General features: G+C 41.1%; 1 pseudogene; it reads left to right on the top strand.

The window, feature by feature from the left end:
• On the top strand, positions 1-27,148 carry LOC125904365 (major histocompatibility complex class I-related gene protein-like; annotated as a pseudogene).
• The last annotated feature ends 439 nt before the right edge of the window (positions 27,149-27,587 follow it).

Consider the following 27,587-nt stretch of genomic DNA (forward strand, 5'->3'; position numbering starts at 1 on the left):
CTTGATCAAAATAAGATGAAAAAGTCACTTTTGTTTCTTCTCTTCTGTCATGTTTCATCTCCAGGTAAGATCACACGCTCAGATAGCTCTTACTGTTACTTAGTCTATAAACTCACAGCAAGGAGTCCTAGCTTAGGAGTGATTTATGAAAATTCTTAGAGCAACTCTGAGCAAGGAGGGGCAGAAACTGTTACCTTAGTGAGGAGGTGTGGTTGACCCCGTTGCTAGATATGACGAGTTGTGTTGGGCAAAAAAACGCACTCGTGATAATGAGCGTAGAATGCATACAGATATGCCTAATCATAGATTTAGTCTCCATGAAGAAATGGTGTGATTATGAACATCACTGCTGAATGCATTGTAAATCAAAATAGCCTACAAAATATTGGAAACACGGGCCAACCGAGTCACTCACGTGTTGATAGTTATTATATATTATATTATTATATACTATAACATTTATAGTGAATCTATTTGATATTAATCTGTGATTGCTGGCCAATGTATTTAAGTGGCAGGTTTGCGCAAAAATAATTAAGAGGGAATTTTGGCCCCAGTGTGCCATGAGGCAGGCATGGGAGGACATAGCGCAGCAGATAAACGCCGCATTCCCTTTCTCAGGCCAATCTGGCACTCCTGGCATCATGTGTGGAGCCTGGCCATTTTGCAACAATGTTCAAAATCATGTCAGCACTAAAAACAATGGGCGTTGATGCTGTGGTGCTGCTTTCTGTTTATAAAAACGTCATTTTGAGATGATGCGGATATTGGTCCCATCAATGAATGCTCTTTTTTGAGCGTGCAAGGGGTGGACATCCAGTGGAAATGAAATGAACTGTGTCATAATATAAGGCTGTAACTGTTGATCACTCTGTTGATGGAAGGCTGAGACAGACCCAAGTCATCACTGCTGCACTGTTGCATTTTTCCAGTTGCCAAATACATCAGTGTAGAGATCACTTGCATTTCTGGCGTTAAAGCATCACTGCGCTCGTGGGGGATGTGAGAGCATTTCTAATGAGACTGACCACAAATATTATCCCTGCACGGTTTAATCTGTAGCACTTTATTAACTCACTGTCATCCAGTGTTTTGGGAGGATTTGTCCGACCTCTTTGTGTTCCCACCATTTCTCCTCTGCTTAAGAAAAGTCTCTTAAAAGTCCTCCTCCCTACTTCTAACAGTTTTTCACCTTAGGAGCTCTTTTAAGGGTTAAGATGCTCTTTGAATAACTTTTATCTTTACAAGGATCCAGTCTCAACTTTAAGAGGAAATTCATATGAAAGGTTATAATTCTAAGGAGCAACTCGTTCTAGAAAGCTTTGCCTCTAGTGACGAACTTATAAGAAAATTCTTAGAATTGTGATGTTTTCTGAGAATTTCCCCTCAAAGTTAAGACTAAGTCCTGGTAAAGATAAACGTTTTTCACAGAGCATCTTAGATCTTCCTAAGGGAGGAGGACTTTTAAGAGACTTAAGATTTTCTAAAGCAGAGGAGAAAATGGTGGAAACAGAAAGAGGTTGGAGAAATATTCGCCAAACACTGGATGACATTGAGTAAATGAAATGCTACAGATTAATAATTAATAATATATGTGGTGGATTTCATTAGAGGTATGCACACATTTCCCTCCTAATGCTATAATGCCAGAAATAAAATTATCACAATACTAAGATATTTGGAAAACTGGAAAAACACAATAGTGCAGCAGTGATGACAATCAGCAGAGTGATCACACTAACAACAACAACACTTAAACAGTCAGCAGGTCATTTCATTTCCACTGGGTGTCCACATTTTGCAGGCTCACAAAAGGCATGTCTGTGACAACTAATCACATCTGTCATAAGAACAGGGTCAACCGTACCTCCACACCAAGGTAAAAGTTTCTGTCCCTTGCTTGAGTTGCTGTGAGAATGTTTCCTAAATCACTCCTAAGCTAGGACTCCTTACTTAAAATTTTTAGGCAAAGAAGAGCTCTCTAGGAGTATTCTCAGAATGTTTGTGAATATGGACCCTGTAGTGTAGTTTCACTTTTACTTCATATTGATAGGCTAAGTGATGTGTTTTGAAGTGATTTATATTTTTGATGACTGCGATGATAATGTTGCTTATGCTGATTGTATGAACCTTGTTTTTCTTCCAGTCAAACACACCCTTAAGTATTTCATTACTGCATCTTCTGGAGTCCCAAACTTCCCAGAGTTTGTGGGTGTTGGAGTGTTTGATGAAGTTCTGGTGGGTTACTGTGACACCACCATCATGAAAGTTGAACCAAAATAGGATTAGATGAAAAACTTATTTGAAAATGATCCTCAGCACTTGGAGTGGTACAATGGAGAGTGTTTTGAGAATCTGCATAACTTCTTCAAAGCCACGATTTACGGTTTGAAACAGCGATTTGAAACAACTGGAGGTGCAGTAAATAGCTATGTATGTTATAGCCTATTGCACTTTTAACTGTTAACCATTTAACAGTAATTGTGACTTTTAAAGTGTGAAATAGAAATTGGATTCTATCTTACACAGGCTCTACTGGATTTTATGGGTAATACTACTACCCAATCCCAACCATGCTTTCACACATTCAAATCTAATTCAACATAGCTGGCAAATCGGGACGTCGGGACTATCTGAATATGTGCCGAACCCACAGTATATAAGGAGGTGACTCGCCGCTATCAGTCATCCTTTTTCTCTTCAGCAAGTGAATTGCACACTGAGCAGTTTCCTCCATGTATGGAGTCACCATTTAAACCTCAGCACAGACAAAGCACAGAGCAGTGTTCAGCAATCACCTGTCTGCGTGGCCTGCTGCCCGAGTTTGGACACCAACAGTGGAGGGACCACTTAAGATGCTTCGATGTGACGCTTTGCTGGCATGAGAGTGAGCAGGAGCTCCAGATCAATGGCATGAAGACCTCCTCTCCAACTGCCACACTCTCTGGTCACCCCTGCTGAGACAACGGCTTTGTCTGTAGATGATGACAACGCCTCATCATTGCCCAGTATATCAGTGTTCTGTGGGGGCCCAGTGCCAGTTTGGTAGGCACGTTGCCCACTAGATCAACCTCTACAGGCTTGGCTCCTGAGGCGGGCAGGCTGAGGAGGGCTCGATTGTCTGTGCAGGTTGTGCAGACCATCCAGACAGTGTGAGTGGGGTCCTCAGGGGAAAAGTGGGTGGGATTCCAATACTGTTGCCAAGAAAGGAGGCTAGATCCCCTGGTGTGTGCAGTTGGTTCTACTCTTTCCTTTTCGCAGTGCTTAATGAATAGAGGGCTGTCACATGCCACCATTAAAGTGTACGCAGCGACCATCTTTTCCTGGCATGGTTTTGGCGACAGACCGGTCTTTGCCCACCCTCTCATGAAGCAGTTCTTGCAGGGAGTCAGGACACAATGCCTGGTGATGCAAGCCTCCTCCCTGCAGTGGAACCTGCCATTGGTGCCAGGGCCTTGGTGAAGGATCCCTTCAAGCCTCTGGAGCACTCCTCTCTGGAGGGCTTGTCATTCAAGACAGCTTTGCTGCTTGCATTGACCTCATCTAAGAGAGTGTGTGTGAACTAACCACCCTATCAATGCATCCCTGTTGCTTACTGCTTTGTGGTGACTGCAGTGGGGCCTCTCTCAGACTAAATCCCTTTGTTCATACAGTACAGTTATATGCTTTTTGTCCTCCAACCCATGAGGGGGACAGGAAAACAAAATTGCATTTGCTCTGCCCAATTCATGCATTGGCATGTCATGTTGAACGCACAGTCCCCATCAGACACACTAAACAGCTGTTTGTGTGCTTTGGGTATGGTGTCGCCGGTAAGGCCCTATCCAGGAAATGCCTTGTGAGATGGCTTTATAGGTGCATCTCCCAAGCCTACAGGTAGGCGGGCAGGAGCAATTCCACTGTGGTCCATGCACACTCCAAACATGATGTGGCAGTGTTGGCAGCCTTGTTCAGCAGAGCGTAGAAGACATACAGTATGTACAGTGATGGCAGCAGTGGGGTCTAGGCCCTCTCTGTTTATGCGTTTCAGCGTCTGTGCTCACTGGAATAAAAGGGTTGGGTGTGTGTCAGCTGTGTTGTTCCTGACATCCATCTGGGCATGATACACCAACATGTGTCTGTGTTCCTTGATGACCCAGGAAACATGGTGTGCAGGGGGTCTCTTGCTTGTCTTTCGACTGCTGCAAGGTTAGGCCAGAGCTCCACTCAGTTATAAAGAAGTAGGTGACTAATCTTTAGTCAGTCAGGATAACTGTGGCTGGGTCGAAGTTATGTTGGGACAGGTGCCTTTATTCATCAAGCTCCACCCAGTGTACCTATAGCATCCACTAGATGGTGGAGCCTGTGTGAGACACAACAAAAGATATGGTGTTGTAACCCTAGTTGTGTTAGCATAGGCGGAGCCCTCTACCGAGGGGCCCTGTTATGCCTTTACCATTCGTTGAAAAGGGTGTAGGATGACTGACAGCGGTTCAGCCACCTCTTTATATACTGTTGGTTCCGCACGTATCTAGGTAAGCACATCCTTGGCCAAATAAGTTTATTCCGATCTCAGAGTGTGAAGGTAGGCTTGTGATTGGAGGAGTAGTACTATATATTATATAGTATTACATTAATAGAGTCCAGTAGAGGCGGCACAGAGGTGTGGTGGTTAGCACTGTCACCTCACAGCAAGAGGGTTCCTGGTTCGATCCCGGGCGTGGGAGCCCTTCTGTGCGGAGTTTGCATGTTCTCCCCGTGTCAGTGTGGGTTCACTCCGGGGGATAGGTTAATTGGTGACTCTAAATTGTCCGTAGGCGTGAATGGTTGTCTGTCTCTATGTGTCAGCCCTGCGATAGTCTGGCGACCTGTCCAGGGTGTACCCTGCCTCTTGCCCCTCCACGATCCTCAAGAGGATAAGCAGTTAGAAAATGGATGGATGGATAGGCTCTGCCTATGTTAATAGAACTAGGGTTACAATATTGTAACCTTTGTTTTATGACTTATATAAAGACAAAGTGCATTGATTATTTGTTCTTGAATCATGAGCACAGCACAAGATTGGGAGAATAGCAGTGCATCACACAATATGTTTTCCACTGGAGATATCTTCTATGCATCATTTTTAATTACATTCTCTATTTCTGTCTCTCAGTCAGTCACATTTTACAGAGGATGAGTGGCTGTGAGTGGGATGATGAGACTGGAGAGGTTAATGGTTTTATGCAGTTTGGATATAACGGAGACGACTACCTATCATTGGACCTGAAGACACTGACGTTGATTGCTCCAAAACCACAGGCTTTCATCACCAAGCTGAGATGGGATGCTGAGAAAACAACACTCAAATTCTATGAGATTTACCTCACTTACATGTGTCCTGAGTACCTGAGGATGTATTTGGCCTTTGGTGGGAGCTCTTTGCTGAGAACAGGTAGAATCAAATGACCTGATGCATTGTCATGAACACATTGGTCATACAGCTTGTCCAGATTGAACTGTCATGTATTATCATCCCAATCAGCCTGACATTTTTTTCTTTTTGACCATGTTCTGTGGCAGTAACATTTAATTCAGCTCTCACATATCAGTAAAGACTAACAGTTTTGGGTTCTCTGATGTTACTATGCATAAAAGCTGAAACTTGCAATAGCTAGTGCACAGTCAGCAAGATTTAAGTAAGTTTAACTGCAGTGACAGGCTGTCTGTCAGTACATCGGTTGGTCCTTCACCTTGGTCCAGACTGAAATACTTTTTATGTTGCTCCCTTTAAGGTTAGTCAGCAATTATTCTCTATCATTGCTACTCAAGACTCACAACTGTGATATTTTTCAAGTGATCTCTTCCTTTTTCTCTTATCTGGATTTCTCCCTATAGAATTTCATCATCTTTCTTTTCTCTAGTTTTCCTTTCATATTCACCCTCTTTCTCTCCCTCCTTTTTTTCTGTCTGTCAAACTGAACAAATAATTGGACAGTATACAGACACTGTTATATTTGCAATGGCATAACATAGATAAACTATATATAAAAACCAAACTCCAAATGTATGTGCATTTGGGCCAGATGACAATTGTGACTGTTTGAGCTTTGGTTTGATTCTTCCAGTGCTCCAGATAGGTAATATTTGTTAATTCAGTAATTTGGTTTACTCTGATTAATGGTTGGAAGGCAGTGCTGGTCTCAGGTTGAACAGTAAAGGGTGTTATTTATCAGGGAGTACCATGGCCAGCTGACAGAAGGGATGTTTTGGGGGTTTCAGTTTCTGGGTTTGCAGAACATGAAATCTCTTCGGGATTTAATTTAAGATGTAACCAAGGTCTAAATGTTTTTAAAACGTAAATGGTCAGGCGGTAGCAAACTAAGTCTGCCCTGCATGCATCAGTGTTTTTCTGTGGATGTTTAATATTGAGCCACAGAATTTTGCATGCAGGGTCTCTATGCTTGTCCCATCAAGTGTAATCTTGTCGGCTGAGCGGACCCCAAACTTTTGTACAATAAAGGGCCATTGGTTGGATTATACTGTCAAATATTTTAGTCCAAATTCTTATTGATATGTCTAATTTATAAATTTTCATCTCAGTGGCTTAAATGCTCGACATACCTTTTTGTTTCTCTCTTTTTCTCCAGTGCATCCCTCAGTGTCTTTCCTCCAGAAATATCCCTCCTCTCCAGTCAGCTGCCACGCTACAGGTTTCTATCCAAACAGAGCCATGATGTTCTGGAACAAAGATGGAGAGGAGATTCATGAGGACGTGGACCATGGAGAGATCCTCCCCAACCACGATGGATCCTTCCAGATGAGCAGTGACCTGGATGTGTCATCAGTCCCACCTGAAGACTGGAGGAGGTACGACTGTGTGTTTCATCTCTCTGGTGTGAAGGAGGACATCGTCACCAAACTGGACAAAGCAGTGATCAGGACCAACTGGGGTAAGTGGCTTCAACATCAGGCTACTCCACTGTTTCAGCAAAGAATGCAGACTACAAGATAATATTTTTGGAAATACAAACAAATATTCTGAAAAAAACCAAACTAATGTGACATGGCTGATATTCAGTAGTTTGACTGCCAGCTGAAGAATAAAGTACTGGCATTGACCTTATGTACTGAGAGTAACTCTCTAACCTATTTAATCTGATATACCTGATATTCTAAATAATGTTTGATGCTGTGATATCTCATCTATATTTCAGGATTTAGTCCTGCAAACTGTAAGTATTATGTCAGATTATCTACTATACTGTTATTTTTTTCTTGTTTAGCTTCAGACTCTTCTTCCTCTCAAACCTCTTCAGTTAAACATGCAGCTCTTATCTGATCACAGTGAGTACTTCATCATGTCAGCTACTCTGTGCAGACACTGTATGCAGAATCCCTCCTTTGTTGCTCCTCCTGAAACTAGCTACCACATACTGACATACTGATATGATACTCTTTAATACTGTCTTAGGTAAAACTGTGAATCCTTTAAAGCATACAAAAACTGTTCACAAGCCTCTGATATTTATGTATTTACACAATATATTTTAATTATATTTCTTACATTTCTCAGTCAGGTAATCCAATATAATTATTGGAAATGATGGGAACTATGATTTTATCATAATATTGATTGAATAATTTACATTTTGGTTCAAACATACTGCCTATAATATGAGAGCAAATACTGTATAAATCAAAAACTAAACCCAAGTCCCAGTGTATTTGTTTTAGTATGTCATTGTATTATCTCCAGCTGTGCAGTATAGATAAGAAGATGATACATAACTCCAACAAATGAACTGTGGTACAAATATTTTATTATATTTTGTATCATAACAAAACAAAACATAAACATAACGAAATATGTTTCATCAAACATTTACTATCGATATTACATGAAACTGGTCAAGTGTGGATTCATAGATCAAATTATTAGTAGTTTCAGGTTGTCGGTGGATACAGTGAAGAACGATTATCTAAGAAATGTCAGAAACATTTTTATTGCATTTAATTTATCCTTTATTTAGCTACAAGATCTGTTCTTCCAGGAGTCCTGGTCAAGATGGCAGCATAATCAGTATGAAGCGATCACTGCAGCAGCTACCAGAGACCAAACACATGAAGAGAGAAACAAGAAAAGAACACAACCATTATTCCAGTCTTCGGGTCTTCTGATATCAAATTTGTATCACTCAGTCATGTGATTTATTGTTTAAGTGATGATTAGCAATCATTAAATATGTAAGGATTTACTTTATCTTATCTTGGGAAAAAAATGGAAAATTGATTTATCTAAAAGATGATATATATCCTTCTTTTAAGTTGCTGGATCGGTTTTTGACTAAATCTGTTCACTTCAGCTGGTGTTTGTGTCTGTATTCTGTTTTAGAAAACTTACAGCCAAACTCAAACAACACGTTACCTCTCTTCCTAACTTTATAATTTAATTTGATTTTTTGATTGATGGCCTGATTGATCTGGTACTGTTGAATGTTGTGGAAATCATCTCCGGTCTGGGCATTTTTTATTTTTTTAAGTTTTTTTTTTTTTTTGTGAACCGAATTTTGTCTTGTGTTGCTGCTATGTTTTCTTTTGTATTGCTGCTGTTTAATATCCTTTCATGGAGGAGTCTGTTATTCCCTATCGAGTTGCAACTCAAACCCAATCTTGTTAAAAAATGGTCCCAATTAATAAATAAAATCCCCACCAAAAATTGTTTTCCAGGTTTTTTCTACAAGTTCAAGTAAAATTAACCTCAACACTTTTATACAGTGCCAATCTAATGCCGTACCTGAAGGACAGCCCATTAAAGACCCCAGTCCAGACACATACATTAAAGGGCCAGTGTGTAAAATGGGTTGAAAACCGTTGAAAACAGTGACATCAGTGGTCAAATTCTAGATTGCAGGGTTCACTCACTCACCCCTCCCGTCGGGTAAATGACGGTGGCCTCGTAGGGACAAACAGGCTTACACAGACACGAGTTTTTCAGGAGTAGGTCTATCTAGCAACGAGGTGAATGTTTATTTAGAAATCTAAGCTATGTTACGATATTGTAATGAATCCCTCACGAGCAGGAGACCAGAGTAGCATTCGGGAAAAAGGCCCGTTTATCTGAGCACTCCAAAAACTCCTAGCATAACACACACGTACTTAATACACACATACTCATTTACAGTACCTAGTGGGCACCCCCTCCCCTCTCTGCTCCACCAATCTCCAGCCCGCACACTGACTGACAGCGTAGCCGGTAAACAGAGCTCAGCTGTTTATTTAGCCTAGCAATATCTCCAGACTATAGTAGCTGCAACGGACGACTTTGAACGCAATTTTGAAGAGTTTCTTGTAGCGGACACAGACCCAGAGCCATACCTGTTTGAGCCGGAGCATACAGATGAGGAACTCCATGTGTTTGATGTTGAGCGGGCGAGAAGGGAGGCTGAATCCTCCGCTCCCATTTTGCTGCACAGAATGGGATTCACTGCTACCATCATTGGGGAAGGAGGAAAAACGCCGCAGAGAGTGCATCACAAGGAGTGAAGTTGCGTCTTCTTTTCCTCGCAGATGACGGTTCAGGTTCATTCTCTCCTGTTGCGTGGTAAGTGTGGTCCATTCGCAAACTTTATAACTAAAAAAACTTTTCACTACTCTCTATCGACGAACTACTAACACTCTCTGCTGTTTCCTCCTCCTCCTTCTTCTTCCTTCCTTCCGCTGTCTTCGTTGGTTTATTTATACACGCGAAACGCGTTCTCTGGCTGGCTGGATTGTCCACTCGGTCTGCCTTACATACATGGCGGCGCAAGATGGCGACCTCTCTAAAGCAAGGCCCTTGCTATATATATATATATAAAAGCATAATTATAAGACTACAAAAACCAAACGAATTTTATTTTATAGAGATTATACACTTACAACATATTAATGGGTAGAAGATTCAGATTCAGATTCAGATTTGATAATAAACCATGCCAAATATTACACACTGACCCTTTAAAGCTTTTCCGCAGACGTATTAGGCATTACTTTTTTTTTTTTGCCTGAAAGCTTACATTAAAAGTAGTGCTGAACCAATGAAGGCTGTGGTGTGATCATATCCTTTTCAGAAGCTTTGTAATCCGGCGCTACACTGCAGTGTCTTTTTGTAGACTAAGTAAAATAAATCAAGAATGATAAATCTGACACTGACTGTCTTCTAAGAATATTTATAAATTTTTCCCTTTTTTTCACGTAAAAGAAAGTTATTGTTGTTAGCAATTCCCACTAGCTGTCCATGATGCTTCGGGTTGAGTCTGTTGACCAATCAGAGACTGTATTTCTTACTATGTGGGCAATGTTGTAGTACATAGGCATTACAAGGCATTACAATAAATTTATTTTTTTCGTCATTAAAAGATACATAGATATTTAAATCCATATATGCATTTTTGGTCACAGCCACAAGGAGGTCCAGTGAGCCCGCCTGAACCAACGCAAACTGCGCCTGTTGACGTAGAAATGAGGCAGCATAATATCGGCTCTTTGCTTGCGAGAAAGGCTGCTTAAACACACTGGAGTTAGAGAATGGCTTCACCTGTGAGAGGACTGATTAGATTTATGATGGCAGAGTCAACTGCAGGATCTGATGAAAGGTAAAACATCATTTAACAAGAATAAGGGCCTCCATAGCAATGCTTTCAGTCATATGAGACTCTAGATAAGTTTAACAATAAAACATACTTGTTGAAGGTCATAAAAAACAAACAATAGAAACCATTATCTCTGAAGTGCAATAAAGAAGTCAGGAAGCTCTTGAGTTACACTGGGCTCTGATCTTTACTTGGAAAGTCATGTCAGTTACATAACTAGAGAAGTGCATTCAGTAGAGTGACGTTTACTGCCAGATGCAGCAGTCTGGGCTGATCACAGCCAATCTGGGCAATTCTTGTGATTCCAGTAGACACGTTTAAGAAGCTACGAAAAATATGCACTTCATCTATTTTTGACAGAGCCGCAGCATAATTGGACTTTGAACGGTATTAACTTTGTCTGTAGGCTATCGCACAAGTAAGTAGGAAATAACAACAATAAATACAATTGAAAGTAGACTTCAAAGAGAGGCACAGTCAAGAAAAAATTTAAACCAAAATGAGTCCAAACTTTGCTATAGATGTCAGGTTTTGAGCCACAACGAAGGCAAAAATGTGTCCTGCAACAGACAGAACGGCTTGTTGTTTTTAGCCGAGCCAATTTCTGGAAAACTTGAAGCCCCTACTGGCTGGTTAAGAGGAGTCAGCACTCAGTGATGGTATAAAGCAGTTAGAAAACAGATTTTTAAACAATTGTGAATCACTGCAACCACAAGAGATCCTTGAGCATACAGTCATACATTTGCACACAAAATATTAGGCTGATTGGTCTCTATTAGTATTTGAGAGTAGCTGCAGACAGACTGATAAACACACGCATACACACATTACCAAATGCATGATCCCCTTCAGGATTATACCTGGCAGAGATAACACGGGCAGGTTTTTAATCACTGGTAAAAGTACATCATATCAGGATTTACGTCTCTTTTTTTGCTAGATTATACAACCATAACAGGTAATTGAGAACACAGCAGCCAGAGTCTTCACACAAAGTAGCTCCAGTATAACACTTCACTGGCTCCCAGTGCAACTTTAGCATTGTAATAGTAGCCTAAGTCACTTTGTGGTTTGGCTCTCCTGGGCATTTCAGACCTTGTCCACTGATTGCAGGATCATAAAATGTATTTCAAATGGGAATATAATGGGAATTATGTTTTTGGTATCATGTCTTTCTATTTTTTAAACAAAATTTTGTCTTGAGCTGCTGCCACACTTTCTTATATTTTGCTGATTGTTTAGCGTCATTTCTTGGAGTTGCACCTCTAATCCAGTCTTGTACATATATGGACCATACACAGTTAAGAATTTCATTTTCATGAAAAGAGACATAGGCATACCTAGTTTGTAGAATTCAAGTTTCGCATTAACAGTAATAAAGCCAGCTTATCTTTATCCACATGTATTTGATATTTAGGATTTGTGGATGTTTGTCAGCTCTGAAACATAACAACACTGAAGCTAATTAAACTTGAACTTTTTAATTAAAAGTGTGAGGATGAAAGAACACTACAACCAATATACATACCTACCACAAACTGCAATCTGTTTACCAGGCAGTGCGCTTTAGATCTTGATGCTTAGACCAGGTCCTCCCTTATGTTACCACCAGAGAGCAGCATAACCCTGAAATGTGACACGTGAGAGAAGCCAGTACAGAAACCAGCCAGCACAACTCCAGCAATTCAAAGGATAGGAAATTACTTTCATGATTCAAATATAATGCAACTGGTCTTTTCTCACAAAAAAACTGTTCTGCTGTGGAAAATCAGATCAACAACTGCAATTTCAAAGGTAAATTTAAAGTGTAGCACCCTGTATAATGTTTGGAGAAACATTTTTCCATTGTGGTATTGACACAAGGATATGCGTACAATTTAAGATCAAATTTAATGAGATTTAATGAAAAAAAGAGTGCAACATCAACTGTCTGCAAAATGTTGTACAATGTGAGTGACAGACATAGTGATAGTTTTAATGTCGGATCCATAGGACCTGGAGGCGAAGCTGGTCCAGAGCTTTATAGAAATGAAGACAAGACAGCCTCAATCTTTCCAATTACAACTTCCTCTCAAGTCTTTGAACACAACAAGCACTTCATATGAAATGAGGAACTGTCTCAACTGCATAATCTATTCCAAACATAAACAAACTGGAGGCTTTCCAGTGAAGGAGTGCAGGTGTCGGGACAAAAACTTATATCATGTTATTGCTAAACATCAGAAAACTAACCCCAAAAAATACCACCAAAATACAAAATAACATCTTTGTTTGTTTGTCTTTTACCTTGAATTAATTATTATCTTGGTAGTGATGCATCATTCCAATAAACTTGATCAGTATCTCCACTGATATTGACCTCATTCAATGGATCACCTGCACACATGGGCGGATTATGACGCAACGGTCCCCTGGGCACAGACATGCAGAAGGCCCCTCCACCTCTCCTACATTGGAGCAAGACACACAGACTTCATAGTTTTTTTTTCGCCTCTTTTTGTTGTTTTGCATCTCTTTGTAATCATTATGCATGTCTCTGTGTGATAATTTTGTGTCTTTTTGTAGTACATCAAAGATCATAATTAACTCATACAGACTGAGGTATAATTCAACAATGATTTTACAAATACCAGGATGAAATGACACTTTTGTGTCCCAGTTCACCAGATCTGAACATCTTCAAATCATTTTTGGAATATCTTTACCTTTACCCCTGAGAGGAACAGCAAGTTGGATGTCTTTGGAGAAAGATACAGCATCTTTGCCTTTATATTCCTCCGAGCCCCAGTCCTGCTGTCCTCTGGGCTCTATACTACCTCTTTTTGGACTTCCCCATAACTACATGTACACTTTTGAAATGAATCCCTAAACTGTCCCTGTCCAGATGTCTGCATTCGCATCCTGTTTCTCACTGCCTCACACTCACCCAGTGACAGTGATGTGTCAATGCTGGTCGATATATGTCTTCCAATCCTTAATAATATCAGGAGAGTAATCCATCCTTTTGTCACTTTGTCTTTTTTCTAGTTGCACTCTGCCTATGGCTTTAAAGGTATAATTAAGTTTGAAGTGCCAAAAAAATATATTTAAAAAAACTCAACAGCAATTTGTCTTGCCAGAAATCATGACCTGGTCACTCAAGGTCATCCTCAGACCTTGTCATGAGCATTTTCATGTAGGAACTATTTTCTCTCTACCAAACCACCAACTGTATCACTGCGCAGAAGAGGACGAAGCTTGTGCTTGTGACAGAGTGAGATGTAAACATTAATGGTGTCCTCCTCGACTGAGCTGTAATTTTAGCTAGCTCAGTGGTGCTAAGTGAGCTAGTAGTATGCTTCCCTCTGCACGGTAATATGGTTGGCAGTTGTAGTTCAGTAGAAAGAAAATAGTTCCTACATGAAACTGCTCACAGCAAGGTCTGTGGATTATCTTGACCAGGTCATGATTTCTGAAAGAGACAATGATGTTGAGGTATTTTTTTAGCACTTTGAGCAACACAAGCCAATTGTCAAAAAAAAAAAAAAAAAATTTGAGATCTTTATTTTTGTTCAATACAAAACATAAACCTTGCCAAACATAAGCTTATTTCCTTATCTTTTTTGTGGGTGTTAAACACTCAAGATTTGGAAATTTACACTCAGTATTTTGGAACTATGAAGCTTTTGGTGAGGTCTGAGCTTTGAGGCAGTGTTATGTTATTTTGCATAATGGTATGCCAGTCAGAACAATAACATGGCAGCATCTGAGTGACCTGTTAAGATGTTGATGATTTTGTTTGTTTTGGGTTTATTTTGGTATTAACACTGAACCTAATCATTCCCTTATAGCAGCTCTAAAGAAAAGTGCAGGCCAAACATCAAAAAATAATAACTGTTTTTTCCATTTCATACTTGAGAAACAATGTCTTCACTGACATGACAGATGCCACATGCACTCCCAGACAGACAGACAGAAATTTGAATCAATCAATATCCTTGTCATTGAGTTAAGTCTACTTCAAGTTCACACGTTTTCTGAGGCGTCTGCAGCCGGCTGCTCATTTTGTCCAGGGGATCTCCACTGACCCCTGAGCCACTGCCCGGGATTGTCCTGATGCAAATCAGGAGGGGGAACCAATTCATCGTCGCACAATTCGATTAGACATCTGCATATTGAGCATCTGCACCCCATGAAAATCTGCCAATACTTACTCTCCCTCCCCCCACTGCCCCCACATTCTCTGGCCCCCCACAGGGGTAGCGCCCCACGACCCCAGGGGCAGCCTCTGTCCCCCTGCCTCCCCCTGTCTCCCCCTCTTGGCCCCTCCTGACCCTGTCAGGCCCGGCTACAATACCTGACCCCGCCCCAGAGACGAGACGATTGGAGTTCAAGGTAAATGTCCCTTTCTGTGGGTCCGTCTGCAGGCTGCCCTGCCTGGCCTCTGTCCGGCCCTTGTCCACTAATCACATGCACCGCTCTTTTTTTATACTTTCTCACACACACAGACAGAAACACACTCAGTTTTTTCATTACAACCTTTTTCTTTAAAAGACATGACTTTGCCTTAAAAATGAAGGCTTTTGAGCATTTCCATTGTCATCAGTTCTGACCGCTGACTCTTATTCAGACATCTCTGCCACTCAGACGATTTCCCTCCTTTTTTTTTGAACCGCTCTTATTGATTCATCAGACTCTCTTTCAGCACTGGGAAGAGAGAGTGAGCATGTCAAGAAGTTTAACGCAACATGTGTTGAGTCTTACCACACACAGCATCACAGTTGAGGTGTGATGCTCATGCCAAAAAATCCACCAGAGCTTGCTGTTAGAAATATAAATTTATATATAATGTTTGACACTGAATTCTGTTTCAGAGGTAAAACATCTAAAAAAAATAGTGACATTTCTGACCATGTTCATGTAGTGTTTATCTGATTTGTCCAATGTCTATCTGATGACACATCATATTTACAATACTGATGAAACACAAATTTGAAACATCCAAAAGGGTGTTTTTGTATCATTGTAAGCCATATAAACTACTCTGAATACCTCTTAAAGATTTTTAAGATCAGCTAAAAAGATCCATTTATCAACTTTTAATGTTCTTACAGAAAACCGCAGCTCAAACTTGCAGCTCTAAGGTTTGCATTAGTGTATGATGATACAATATGATACTGCTAAGCTAGAATGTATCATTTGGGACAAGGTTGTGCAGCAGACTCCTTGTTGCTGCTGGAATTAGTTGAACTATAAGCTTTAAATTCCTAATGTAATGTCTCTGACAGAATAATAGAGCATGTGTAGAGACATGATGTCAAGACATTAAACAGATATAAAAATGTGGGGTTTTGGGAGCAATAATAAATCTTTTTGGGGGCCCAAAACATGCAGTATCTCAGATACCCTACGCTGACGGGGTATGCATACTATCGTAAATGATAGCTGTTTACACAGCTAGGCTCACAGTTACCTCTTTCTGGAAGTCTGTGTTCAGACCTCCAGAAACCATATCTGTTTTTTGTTTTTGGTTTTTTGTTGTTGTTTTTTTTCTTAGGAAGGTTCCTAACTGAGTGAAATGACAGCAGCAGCAGCAGCCATAATAAGGGCTGGGTGGATTCAATTAATGCTCAGGAAAGGTGATTTAATGTTTCCTTTCTTACCTCTTTTACCAAAGGATACAGTGGATCATCCTTCACCAGAGGGAAGGAGATAATGCCATCCAACAATTCCTTGCAGCAGTACCATGTGAAGTGGCCCACCATTCAGCCATTCATGAAAACACAAAATTGGTACTCTTATATTGCATCAGTTTAACAGTTCTTTTCATATAATCGTATGAACTGTATTTCATGTGGATCAATATGAGTGGACAGGAAGATGAGCATGAGCAACCATTCTTATTGTGGCAACCATTTTGTTTCGCTTCTGTGACTGGCAGCCTATGTTTCTTTTTTATTTCAGTTTCAACCTTGGTAATGAGGAAATGTTTTTCACCAGGTTATTTATATAGCATGCGAGCGTGCACGAAACAAAACACTCATCTTTGAAACATTGTAGTCTCACCATGGCAGATCCACGCCAGTAACATCTGCTATAATTAAAGCCTAGTATAAGAGCAGTCAGATTCTCTAAGCACCCCTGCTGTCTTTTCCTAAATCCTTGTGAATTCTCCTTCACATCTGTTCTTGGTCTTATGACGTTTTCCATTCATGTTAAGCAAAAGTGATTTGGGAAAAGACATGGGATTTTATTTTTTGACTAGTCTACCGCAGCCCATGCCTGTACTCAACATACAAAGATTAAATGATCTTCTCATCTGTGTATTTCCTTAAAGGTCCAGTGTGTAGTGTAGGGGGACATATTGGCAGAAATGGAATATAACAAAAAAAAGTAAATTTTCTTTCGTGTATAATCACCCGAAAATAAGAATAGTGTTTTCATCACCTTGGACTGAGCCGTATATATCTACATAAGAAGCAGGTCCTCATTTATGGATATCACCATGTTAACTGCCATGTTTCTACAGTAGCCCAGAATAGACAAACCAAACACTGGCTCTTGATAGGGACATTTGCGTTTTCGTGTCGGCCACTGTAGTTAGAAGCCCATCTGCAACAAGCAGCATCAGGAAAACACTGATTTGTAATGTCAAACTGCTTTACTCTGTGTTGTAAACTGGGTGATTATTGAGTCCATTTGTTCTGTAGAGGAAGAGACCTCTGCAGATAATTATGCTCCAGGCGCAAACCTTCTGAACATCTGAGTCTTCAGTTATCAGAAAAAAAAGGTGAGCTCACCTTAGCAGGTGCTGGGCCAGCCGCCCGTTTCCCGACATGCCAAACAGCACCGGAGAAACATTAGTTATTATTGTGAAACTGCTTTATTCAGTGTTTTTACTGGTTTTAATCATCTGGTTTGTTTGTTTTTAGAGAGGAGAAGACCTAGGATAATTCGACTCCCAATAAAAACCTCTTAAACAATAAACACTGAAGGAATTCTAACGGGGAGAAGTTTCAGCTGGTTGCAATATGCAGCCCTCACTGCCAGATGTGCATAAATCTCCCTGAAAATTACACACTGAAACTTTAAATGTTATTGAGTTGAGAAGTCACTTGCATTTCTGTACTTCTCTTGGTGCTTCGTGATACAGTGCTGTTGTTGACTCTTTTATTTAACTGTCACATCTGCCTCGTCTACATTTCCCAGAATACCTTATGACAGTGCCCACTGAAAATATATGGACTTGTTTCATCCAGCTGTTGCCTGTACTTCAGTGTGAATTTTCCAAACATCCATTATACAAATTATGCAAGATCAGTGTTTGAGAGAAGACAACAATGTTCAGCACTTCAGTTTTAAGCATGAAGTCTGATAGTGTGAACCTGTCAAAAACGAAATCTTAAAGCGTGTGTGCTAGGGTTTATGTGTGTTCCTCACTGCACACGTGTTAGTATGTGTGCTGCTGATCACTTTGAACCTCATCTCTCTGACTCTTGGCAGGAAGTGAGCGTCAGCAGCTCTTGGTCGTAAAACTGCTTTTGGTCGCTCTCCCAGAGTGCAATGGGAGGGATAGGACAGAGAATCTCTGTGTCACCTCGCCATGGCACGGGATGTAAGGAGATCGTTGGGAATGTCAATAATTGCTCTAACCGAGGATGAGCTGCTGCCTGCTCTCAGTGCAACAGATCCACCTGAATATCAATGCAACAGAAACAATTTTTTTCTAAATAAAGCAAAAAGGAGGCATGCCTCTTTACCACTTCACCATGGCAATGAAGGGCTGCATTCCAAAATGGTGCCAATTTAAATTCAGAACTAACTTTATATGAGTGGAAATAGGTTTGAAGACCGATTTTACACTACAAACGCAGCTCATCTCTGAGATATCTGCCAAATGAGGAAACATGAGAGTCAACTAATAGTAAACATTAGGGTAAAAAACCCACTTTAATCTATGAAGTAATTACCTATTGTACGATTAGACTGAATGTGAAAATTATAAATTCAAAGGTGTTTTATTTCTACAACATGTGTTATGTCACAGAGGTGTGTATAATTTGAAAACTTAGCTGCGGTTATTCTTTATGCAAGAGGCAGGACTGCCAATAGTTTAGATCATAAGGTAAATGTTGGATTTCACTTGATGATAGCATTGCTGCAACACTAGAAGGAGGTATTGTACATGATCAGGCCAGCTGTGCTTTAATTATACTGTATTCCTAACCATTTTTAAGCCTAAAGTCTTTCATTCACTTTGTGATACAACGCACCTCAGATTGACGTGAGTTCTGCACATAATTATAGAACCAACCAGGTAACTTCTATTCGTAGTTGTCTGATTTCTGACACAAAGCACTGGACGAATTCACAAAATGGATTGCGCAAAAAAAAGTATAATTCTCAAAGCACAAGCAAAGGGTGCATATTTAAACTAGGTAAATATTCATAAATTTGGTCCCTTTTTATGCAAGTGAGTCTTACTGCAAAAACAATCCAATTCACATAGATCGGCACTAAAAGCCACATGCAATTACAGTGAAATTATTAGCATCTTCAGAGGGTTGGTGGTAACTGAAGCACACTGACAGACTGGGGTATTTAATCCTAAATACAGTTTTCATGTGTAATTCCTTTGCCTGATGTTTTGGGGAATGCCTTTTAGGACTTGGTATTGTTTGAAAAATGACGATACCTGTACCAATACCAGGACCCTTCAAGTGATGCCAGTACCAATAGTGTATTTCATTCCATAATGTGAATGGAGTAGCATGTAGTGTAGCCATACTTCCAAATGTTTCAGTGGCATCTCAGCACTCTGAACTGCCACCTCTCACCACAGCACAGCACAGTATGGCTGCGGGAGTCCCCCCATCGGATGCAAAAAAACGGGTAAACTGCACTCAGCTGCAAAACTTTCTAGATGTGTTTGTGCTGTAGTATCATTAGCACAATATCTTTTGTGAATTATAGTGCTATCAGTCCCTCTGTGCCGACGTTGCTAGATGTCTTTTACTGAAAAGGGGGTGATAAGTGAGTCTTTCTTCAACTTTCTTAATGTTGTCTTCACATTCAACAATCTCTGCTGGCATCAGAAACTTGGAGAAAATGGAAGCAGCCCAAGCTGACCAATCACAGTTCTGGCAGTCTCTACATGGTATTTCCATAGTCTGTCCCCCCAGCATTTAGTTACAGTGGGGGCACACATCACCTACGATAGAGGCTGTAGCTGCACCATAGCTACTTAAAGCACAACTGTATATCCAGAATTTACATTTGTAATTTCCTATGTGAGTTTTATGTAAACAAAATGGCAACAATTCTGCAAACTTATTTCCTGAGAGAAAAAGGTTCATTTAACAAGCTGCTGAGATAGATTATAAAATAAAACCTTTGATATGCAGTTTGGGAAAGAAAAACAATGTTATTTTATTTTGTTTTCTTCCTACCTATCACCAGTCAAAGGAAATAGTTGACACAGCTACAACTTACAGCTAGTTAATATTCATTTCAAACTGTACCTGTCCAAAACAGTATCTCATTTTGTGTACTCTGCTGTTGGGACATAATTTGATCCATTTCTCAAATTGGTCTCTTACTGTAAAAGTTAATTTCTCCATTTCAGGAATCCATGAATTTAGTTTGGGTGTTTTTTGATTTTTCCATGCCTTTGACACCTGCTTTATGGCTGCCACACACAGTATGTTAAAAAGACACACTTCGTTCTGCTGTATCTGTCCATATATTTTAATTCTGAATACGTTTTCTATCTGAAAGGGTTCTTTTTAATCAAATAGGAATTTGTATTATTTTCTTAACCTCGTCCCAAAAGGGCTTTAACACTGGGCAGAGGAAAATGATGTGAGTTTAGTTTGCTGAAACTGGTCCAGTATTGAGCGAAATCACTGCAGCCAGCAGCATCAAAAACAGTTGGAATGTAATCCCTGCAATTGAACACCATCAATTTAAGTCCACTGCATGTGCTTGTTTTTTCCACTGACAGGCTCAGGTTGTTATTAGAAGTGTTTGACAACAATATGGAAAGGATCCTCACAGAAGTTGATCTTTTTGTGAAACAGTTTTTGTTTGACTAGAAACAAACTCGAAATCAGCATTATAGACTCCCTTTAAGTAAACAGTAATTTTAGCATTTAGAGAACCTGCATATTTTTGCATTTTACTGGGTAATTTAAGGGTTTATTTCAACCAAAACAGAGTTGGTGATTTTTTGAACAGTGGAGAGACAAACCAAGGTTACTTCTGTGAGTTCTAATTTTGCTTCTGTTGACTTTAAATGAAGTGTGTTGTACAATGATAAAGTTACTGCTCATTTAAATAATTCTGGTGGCTGTTTCTGGTTAGATAAAAGGATCTTACTCTTTAACAAAAAGGTGTATCTCTGTAGGGATCCTTTCCATAATGTTATCATAACATTAACAACTGACTGTAGGATTGCATGGCAGCCTGTTTCGACTCTGCTGGCTGCAGCAGTCTTGCACAATACTGGACTAGTTTTTTTCTTTTTTAAATGTTCCCATTTAGACTTCCATTTAAAGTGGAAATTGCAAATCTTTTTTTTTTTTTCAATAAAATATTTTCAATAATTTTTTTTTAAAAAGTAAACACTGCAGGTAAAGCAAGGTTACAGGACAACATTTTATTGATTTACAAGGAAAGAAAGCAGGTTTTCTCGAACACTTAATCATCTTAAAAATTGATTGAGTTGTCAAAACTGCTGTCTGTTCATTTTATCTACCGTGGAACTTGCAGCTCAGCGTTCTCCCATCAGGGTATATTTGTAGCTACAACACAATGTTCAAAAGCCTTTGTCCCTCATCCCATTGCTGTGATCTGCGTCTCAGGGCTTGTGGACAAAAGGTGTCAAACGGAGCATTGGACATGGCCTGCCATGTCCTCCCAAGGCTGCTCCTAATCCTATTACTGTGGGCTGTGGAGGAGTATGGATCCCAGCAACTATTAAAGTCTAAGGGGGCCCTGTGTATTTACTCTGTGTATGTGTTGTGTGTGTGTTCTTGTGTGTGTGTAATTGCATTGTAAGCGACTTCTTATCCACGTTGTCATAATGTGTTATCCACTGATGCGGCTCACGGTTTGCCGTCCTCTTCAGTTTGCTACGGGGCAGGTGGACATTTCAATCTTCACTGCTGCCATAGCTCAGCACAACATTAGCCACTTGATCCGTCTGTGTAGGTTAACCTAAACTTTTTCAATTTAGAGACTATTTATGGTGCAATGGGGGAATATGCTCAATTTGCAGCTTTTTGACATCTGACAATTCTGCTGGCATCTGGGAAGTTACCAAGGTTCACACATCACAATACACATAGTAACTTGACCAGATCAAAAGGCCATTTTTGTTGTCACCATATCTGTACAAAAGCTGGAGCAAATGTTAGTCTCAAGTCTTCAATAAAAACATTTTGTGATTTTTTTTTATTTTTTTTTTTTACATCTTAGCCCCGCTTTATAGATAAGTGATCAGAGGAAGATAATCACCTCCATCATCGGTGCCAAACTTTTGCGGAGAAAAGGTCATTCTAATTTAGCATTAATAAATTCAGAAAATGACAGAGTAGAAAGTGAAAGTTAAGAGGTGAGTGGGACAGCCCAAGTAAAACCTGTGCCATCAATCTATAAACACCTGCAGATCAAATTAGCAGTGTGTATAGGATTTAGTGGCATCCAGGGGTGAGGATTGCAGAATGCAACCAGCTGAGACTTCTCATGTGTGCTAAGCGTGAACAGGAGGTTTATCCACAGTGGTCTCCTCCTCTCCAGATCAATGTACACTGCTCCACAAAAAAAGGGAACACTTAATTTTCACAGTTTAAAACCAAGTCAGTTCAACTTCAGGGATATCAATCTGTCCGTTTAGTAAGCACAAGTGACTGTGAACCAGTTTCACCTGCTTTGATGCAAATCAAAGTGACAACAGGTGAAATGGAGATCAAAAGTGAGACAACCCCCAGAAAGGGAATGGTTTTGCATGTGGTGGCCACAGACAGTTGCTCTCTCCTTATCCTTCCTGACTGATTCGTCTCTAGTTTTGTGTTCCTCTAGTGTCCTTGTCACTACTGGTAGCATGCGGCAGCACCTGCAGCCCTGTCAGGTTGCACAGGTAGTCCAGCTCCTCCAGGACGGCACATCCATTTGTACGATTACAAGAAGGTTTGCTGTGTCTCCCAGCACAGTCCCAAGAGCATGGAGGAGATACCAGGAGTACAGCTGTTACATGAGGAGAGCTGGACAGGGCTGTAGAAGGCCATCAACCCAGCAGCAGATCGATATTTGTGTGAGGAGGAACAGGAGGAGCACTGCCAGAGCCCACAAAATGACGTCCAGCAGGCCACTGGTGTGCATGTTTCTGACCAAACTGTCAGACTCCATGAAGGTGGCATCAGGGCCCCATGTCCTCTAGTGGGACCTGTGGTCACAGCCCAGCACTGTGTAGCTCAGTTGGCATCCACCAGAGAACATCAGAATTGGCAGGTCCGCCACTGACATCCCGTTTTCGTCACAGATGAGAGCAAATTCACACTGAGCACATGTGACAGGCGTTAAAGAGTCTGGAGATGCAGTAGTGAACATTATACTGCCTGTATTATCATCCAATATGACCAGTTTGGTGGAAGGTCAGTGATGGTCTGTGGAGGCATATCCTTAGAGGGTCTCACAGACCTCCATGTCATAGCCAACAGTACCCTGACTGCTGTTAGGTACTTGCAATTTTCAGAACTTACACTGGTGCAGTGGGCCCTGGGCTCCTCCTGGTGCAGGACAATCAGTGCCTGGCCTCATGTGACCAGAGTGTGTAGACAGTTCCTGGATGATGAAGGTACTGATGCCACTGACTGGCTCTCTCGTTCCTCTGACCTAAATCCAATTGATCACCTATGGAACATCATGTATCTGTGCATCCTACACTGCCAAGTACTGCCACAGACTGTCTAGGAGCTCACTGATACCCTGATCCAGGTCTGGAAGGAGATCCCCCAGGACACCATTCGCAGACTCATCAGGAACATGTCCAGATGTTGTCTGGTGTGCAAACTGACACGTGAGTGCCAAACACACTACTGAAACACATTATGAGTTGCCATGTTAAAATTCACACAGCTTGGATTAGCCTGTAATTTCACTTTTTTACTTTGATTTTCGGTGTGATTTTGAATCCAGCCCTCAGTGGGTTGATGATTTTGGTTTCTATTGACTGTTGTTATGTCATATTGTTCTCAGCAAATCAGGCAATGTACATCAGTAAAGATTTTTAACTTGAATAATTTGTTAATGTGCTTTAAGTGTTCCCTTAATTTTTGAACAGTGTACCTAGTGATTTAAACCAGTAAAAACACTGAATAAAGCAGATTCATAGTAAATAAAAATCAGTGTTCTTCCAACACTGTTTGGCATGGTGGAGACGGGCTGCTAACCTTGTACCTGCTAATGGGGGCTCATCACAGAGGGGCTTCTAACTACGGTGGCCGAAGCAAAAATGCAAAAACACAAATGGTCCTGTCTAGAGCAAGTGTTTGTTTTGTCTGTTCTGGGCTACTGTAGAAACATAACAGTGCAACTGACAGATTCTGTGGATGAGAACTGGCTCCATATGTAGATATAAAGCTCTCATTCTAAAGGCCCAAAAACACCAAAGGACTTCACAGAACTAGTAAGTGACGAAAGCCTTCTGCTGCATCACCTCACATCACCAGACCTCGGCCAAAAAGTTGCACATGAACACACCACAAAGGCCAACAGCCAACCAGCACATATATTCTGTGCCAGTGTGAGAGGAAATAACTCTCCACACCAGCAGACAGCAGTCGTCTGTATTTGTCATTCAAAAAGGGAAAGCAGAAGACCATCTTGATGCTAGTTGGCCAATTAGCACATTAACAACACAATGCAATGTTGAAAGAACAGAGCATATTCACCATGTGCCAGTGAACAATAAGACAAACCATTATGAAATGTTTCTGATAAAGAGCTAAATGGCTAAAGAAAAATAACCGTATACCCTTTTTTCACCAAAATTAGTGTGCAGATGAGTATGCCTTTCTGTGTGTTTTTTTTTTTTTTTGGTATGGCACTTGGAGACAGCAGCATGGAGGAAAGAAAAATTTCCATGGACGAAGACAGACTGTGCTTTGTGGTGGCCGTCACTGCATCCCACCTATAAAGGGGCTAAAATTAGCACGTTCACCCACGTGTTGTGTTTCCATCAATGCCGATCGGAGCTGGAGGGGATAAATACCCGTGACTACTGCAGAGTTATTTGACCTGGGTGTGAATGACACTTAAAATCATTCGCACTGTATTAAAAAGCCAGATGTTGGCAGGTGTTAGTGGGGGTTTTTTGTGCAGTGGGAAACGCAACAAGTTTGTTCTGGTCTTAGGTCCTGTTTATACGACAACGATTTCAACTAAAAACAGTAAACTTTAGTTGCGTTTTGGCCGATCATTTACACAACAGCAGCGTTTTGGGTGCCTAAAAAAGCAACGATTTGAAAAGGGGTTCCAGAGTGCAACTTTTTGGAAGCGGCAGCGTCTCCGTTGTCATGTAAACTTACAATATGCAGTTCCTCTGAAAACGGAGACTTTTCGCACATGCGCATTACGGTTACAGTCACTAGGCATGCACGAGAAAGTCAACCGTCACAACAACAATGCCGAGCTCTGTTTGTGCTGCTCACCCTGTTGATTTGAAGTGAAGTGTAGATCTGTTACTGTAGCAACTCCACCTCGTCGTCCAACCAGACAAAGTTATCTGTGCATGCTTTCCCCAGTGTGTCTTGTTTTGGTTTGTAATCACTGCGTTGTAGAGGAAGGCGCTTCAGCGCAGGCGCATGGCGTCATGCTGTGGTGTTGCTTTGCAAATTTACACTGCCACCCATTGGCCTGGCGTGAATACTACAGCGTTTCCAGTAGATTTTGCAGCACCGTGTGAACGGGGATCATTTCAATAACGTCGTCATATAAACACAGAAGTTTTTTAAAACATAAAGGACAGACTTTTCTGTTTTTAGAGAAACCGTTGTCATCTAAACAGGGCCTCATTCCCTCTTGACTTTAGCTGTGTGTTTACTTTCCCCACTTCCATTTCTCTTCGCGTGCACTAAGGTGAAGTGCCAATCAGAGTGATTTATTTACTGATGGGCTCCGCCGTCACTGATGCTGATTCACCATGCTGAATCAGCCAAAAAAAGCCGACAGGGGCCCACGGGAGCCGATGAGGGACAATGGTGCAGGGACACACCACATCAACTAGCGCAACGGACACTCACCGACGGCCCAACATTGGCTGACGGCTGACCATCAGCTGGGTGTGTCAGGGCCTTAAGGTAAGGAAAACTCAACGATTCTTATTTTTAGGTGATTATACACAACATACAAGAAAACATATGTAATATATTATATTCAATTTCTGCCAATATATCTATCTAAATCCTACACACTGAGACCTTTAAGTGACAAAATAATATCTCATACTCTCCATTTCTTTCATTTGACATTTAAATATTTGTACTAATCAAAAGTGAATAGCACTATGTGCTCAGAGTTTTAAATTCAACTTCCTAAATATGCAGCATTTCAGTAGGGGTCAAATCCAACACTGATTTGACTCAAGTTAGATTTGTTCTGTAAAGAATCAAGTTATCATTCAATCTATAACAGCTCTATTAATGGAAACTGTAATATATATTTCTATACTTTTTGCATCGCTACTGTTGACTTCTAAATCTAAAATCAAAACATCACGATATATCAAAGTGTAACTGCACATAACCATAACGAAACATGATAAACCCATCGTGCCTGGGTAGAAATTGAAAAAAAGTATGATAAAACAACAGCAACTGGGTAAATATATAATATGCAAAAACATTTAGAAAATGTGTTTTCTCATGTTGAGGGAAATATTGATTCATCTGCCGCCTTCAGTTTGTCTCATTGTCTGTGAGCAGTTGGGAGCTTAAAATGAGCGGAATGAAATTTCATCAAATGGCCTTTTGTTTTCTCTGGGTATCACTTATCTGGCCAAAGTGCAGGCTGCGGCCACACACACAGACACACATGCAGCCGTCCACATCCTCTCAATAGTCGCATTTGCGTGTACATTGAACAGAGTCAATTGCCTGTCAAATGCTACGCGCAGTCAGACACCAGTAGGTATCAGGCCTAATGCAGGCGAGCCTCCCAAAGTCTGGACGTTGTAGGGGCCCCACTCTGTGAACCCCATGGCCCCTCTCACTCCCTCTACAACCCCCCTCCCTTTTTCATCTCGCCGCCCCAGTTCAATGTTAATGTCCAGTGGTGTCCACTCTTCGGACGTCTCCCTCCTAAGCAAAAATCCAGAGAAGAAAGGGAAAAAAAGAGAAAGAAAACCAAACCTTCCCTCCTTCTTTTCTCACCCTGGCCTCCTCTTGTGTGCTGTCCAGCTGGCTGTGACCCTTGACCCCCTGACCCTCACTCCTGACCCCTGGACCCGTTCCCACGCCACGCCTTTTTGTGTCCACCTCGCCATGGCAACACCTTGCTCACTGCTGCTGCCACGGTAACAGATGGACAGGGGCCTGGAAATAACTTCATTCAGCCCCGCCCGGAGGGGTGAGCACCATGGACAATCTGCCTGAAGCCTCTCCCTCCTCCCTTACCCTGTCTCAAACACACACACATACTTGAACACACACACACACACACACACACACAGCAACCCCAACCCAACTTTGACACCTCCTATGCTGCATTCTAACACCCCAATTCCCTTGGATGCATTCCCTCAGCAGGGGCCTCTGAGTATCGGGGCCTGATAGAGTCATTAACACAGAGATCCCAGATTCCCCCTGGCATGTACACGGCACATACATGGGAATAAGAATAAGTTGCCGTTGTTGGCACAAAAAAGCATTAAAAAGACACCCCAAAGTCACCCACACATCCCATTTCACACTGCTGGTATTTATGGTTCAGGGAGTAGGAGCGCTAACTTCATCACGG

This window comes from Epinephelus fuscoguttatus, linkage group LG17 (genome assembly GCF_011397635.1).
Source record: "Epinephelus fuscoguttatus linkage group LG17, E.fuscoguttatus.final_Chr_v1".
NCBI lineage: Eukaryota > Metazoa > Chordata > Actinopteri > Perciformes > Serranidae > Epinephelus > Epinephelus fuscoguttatus.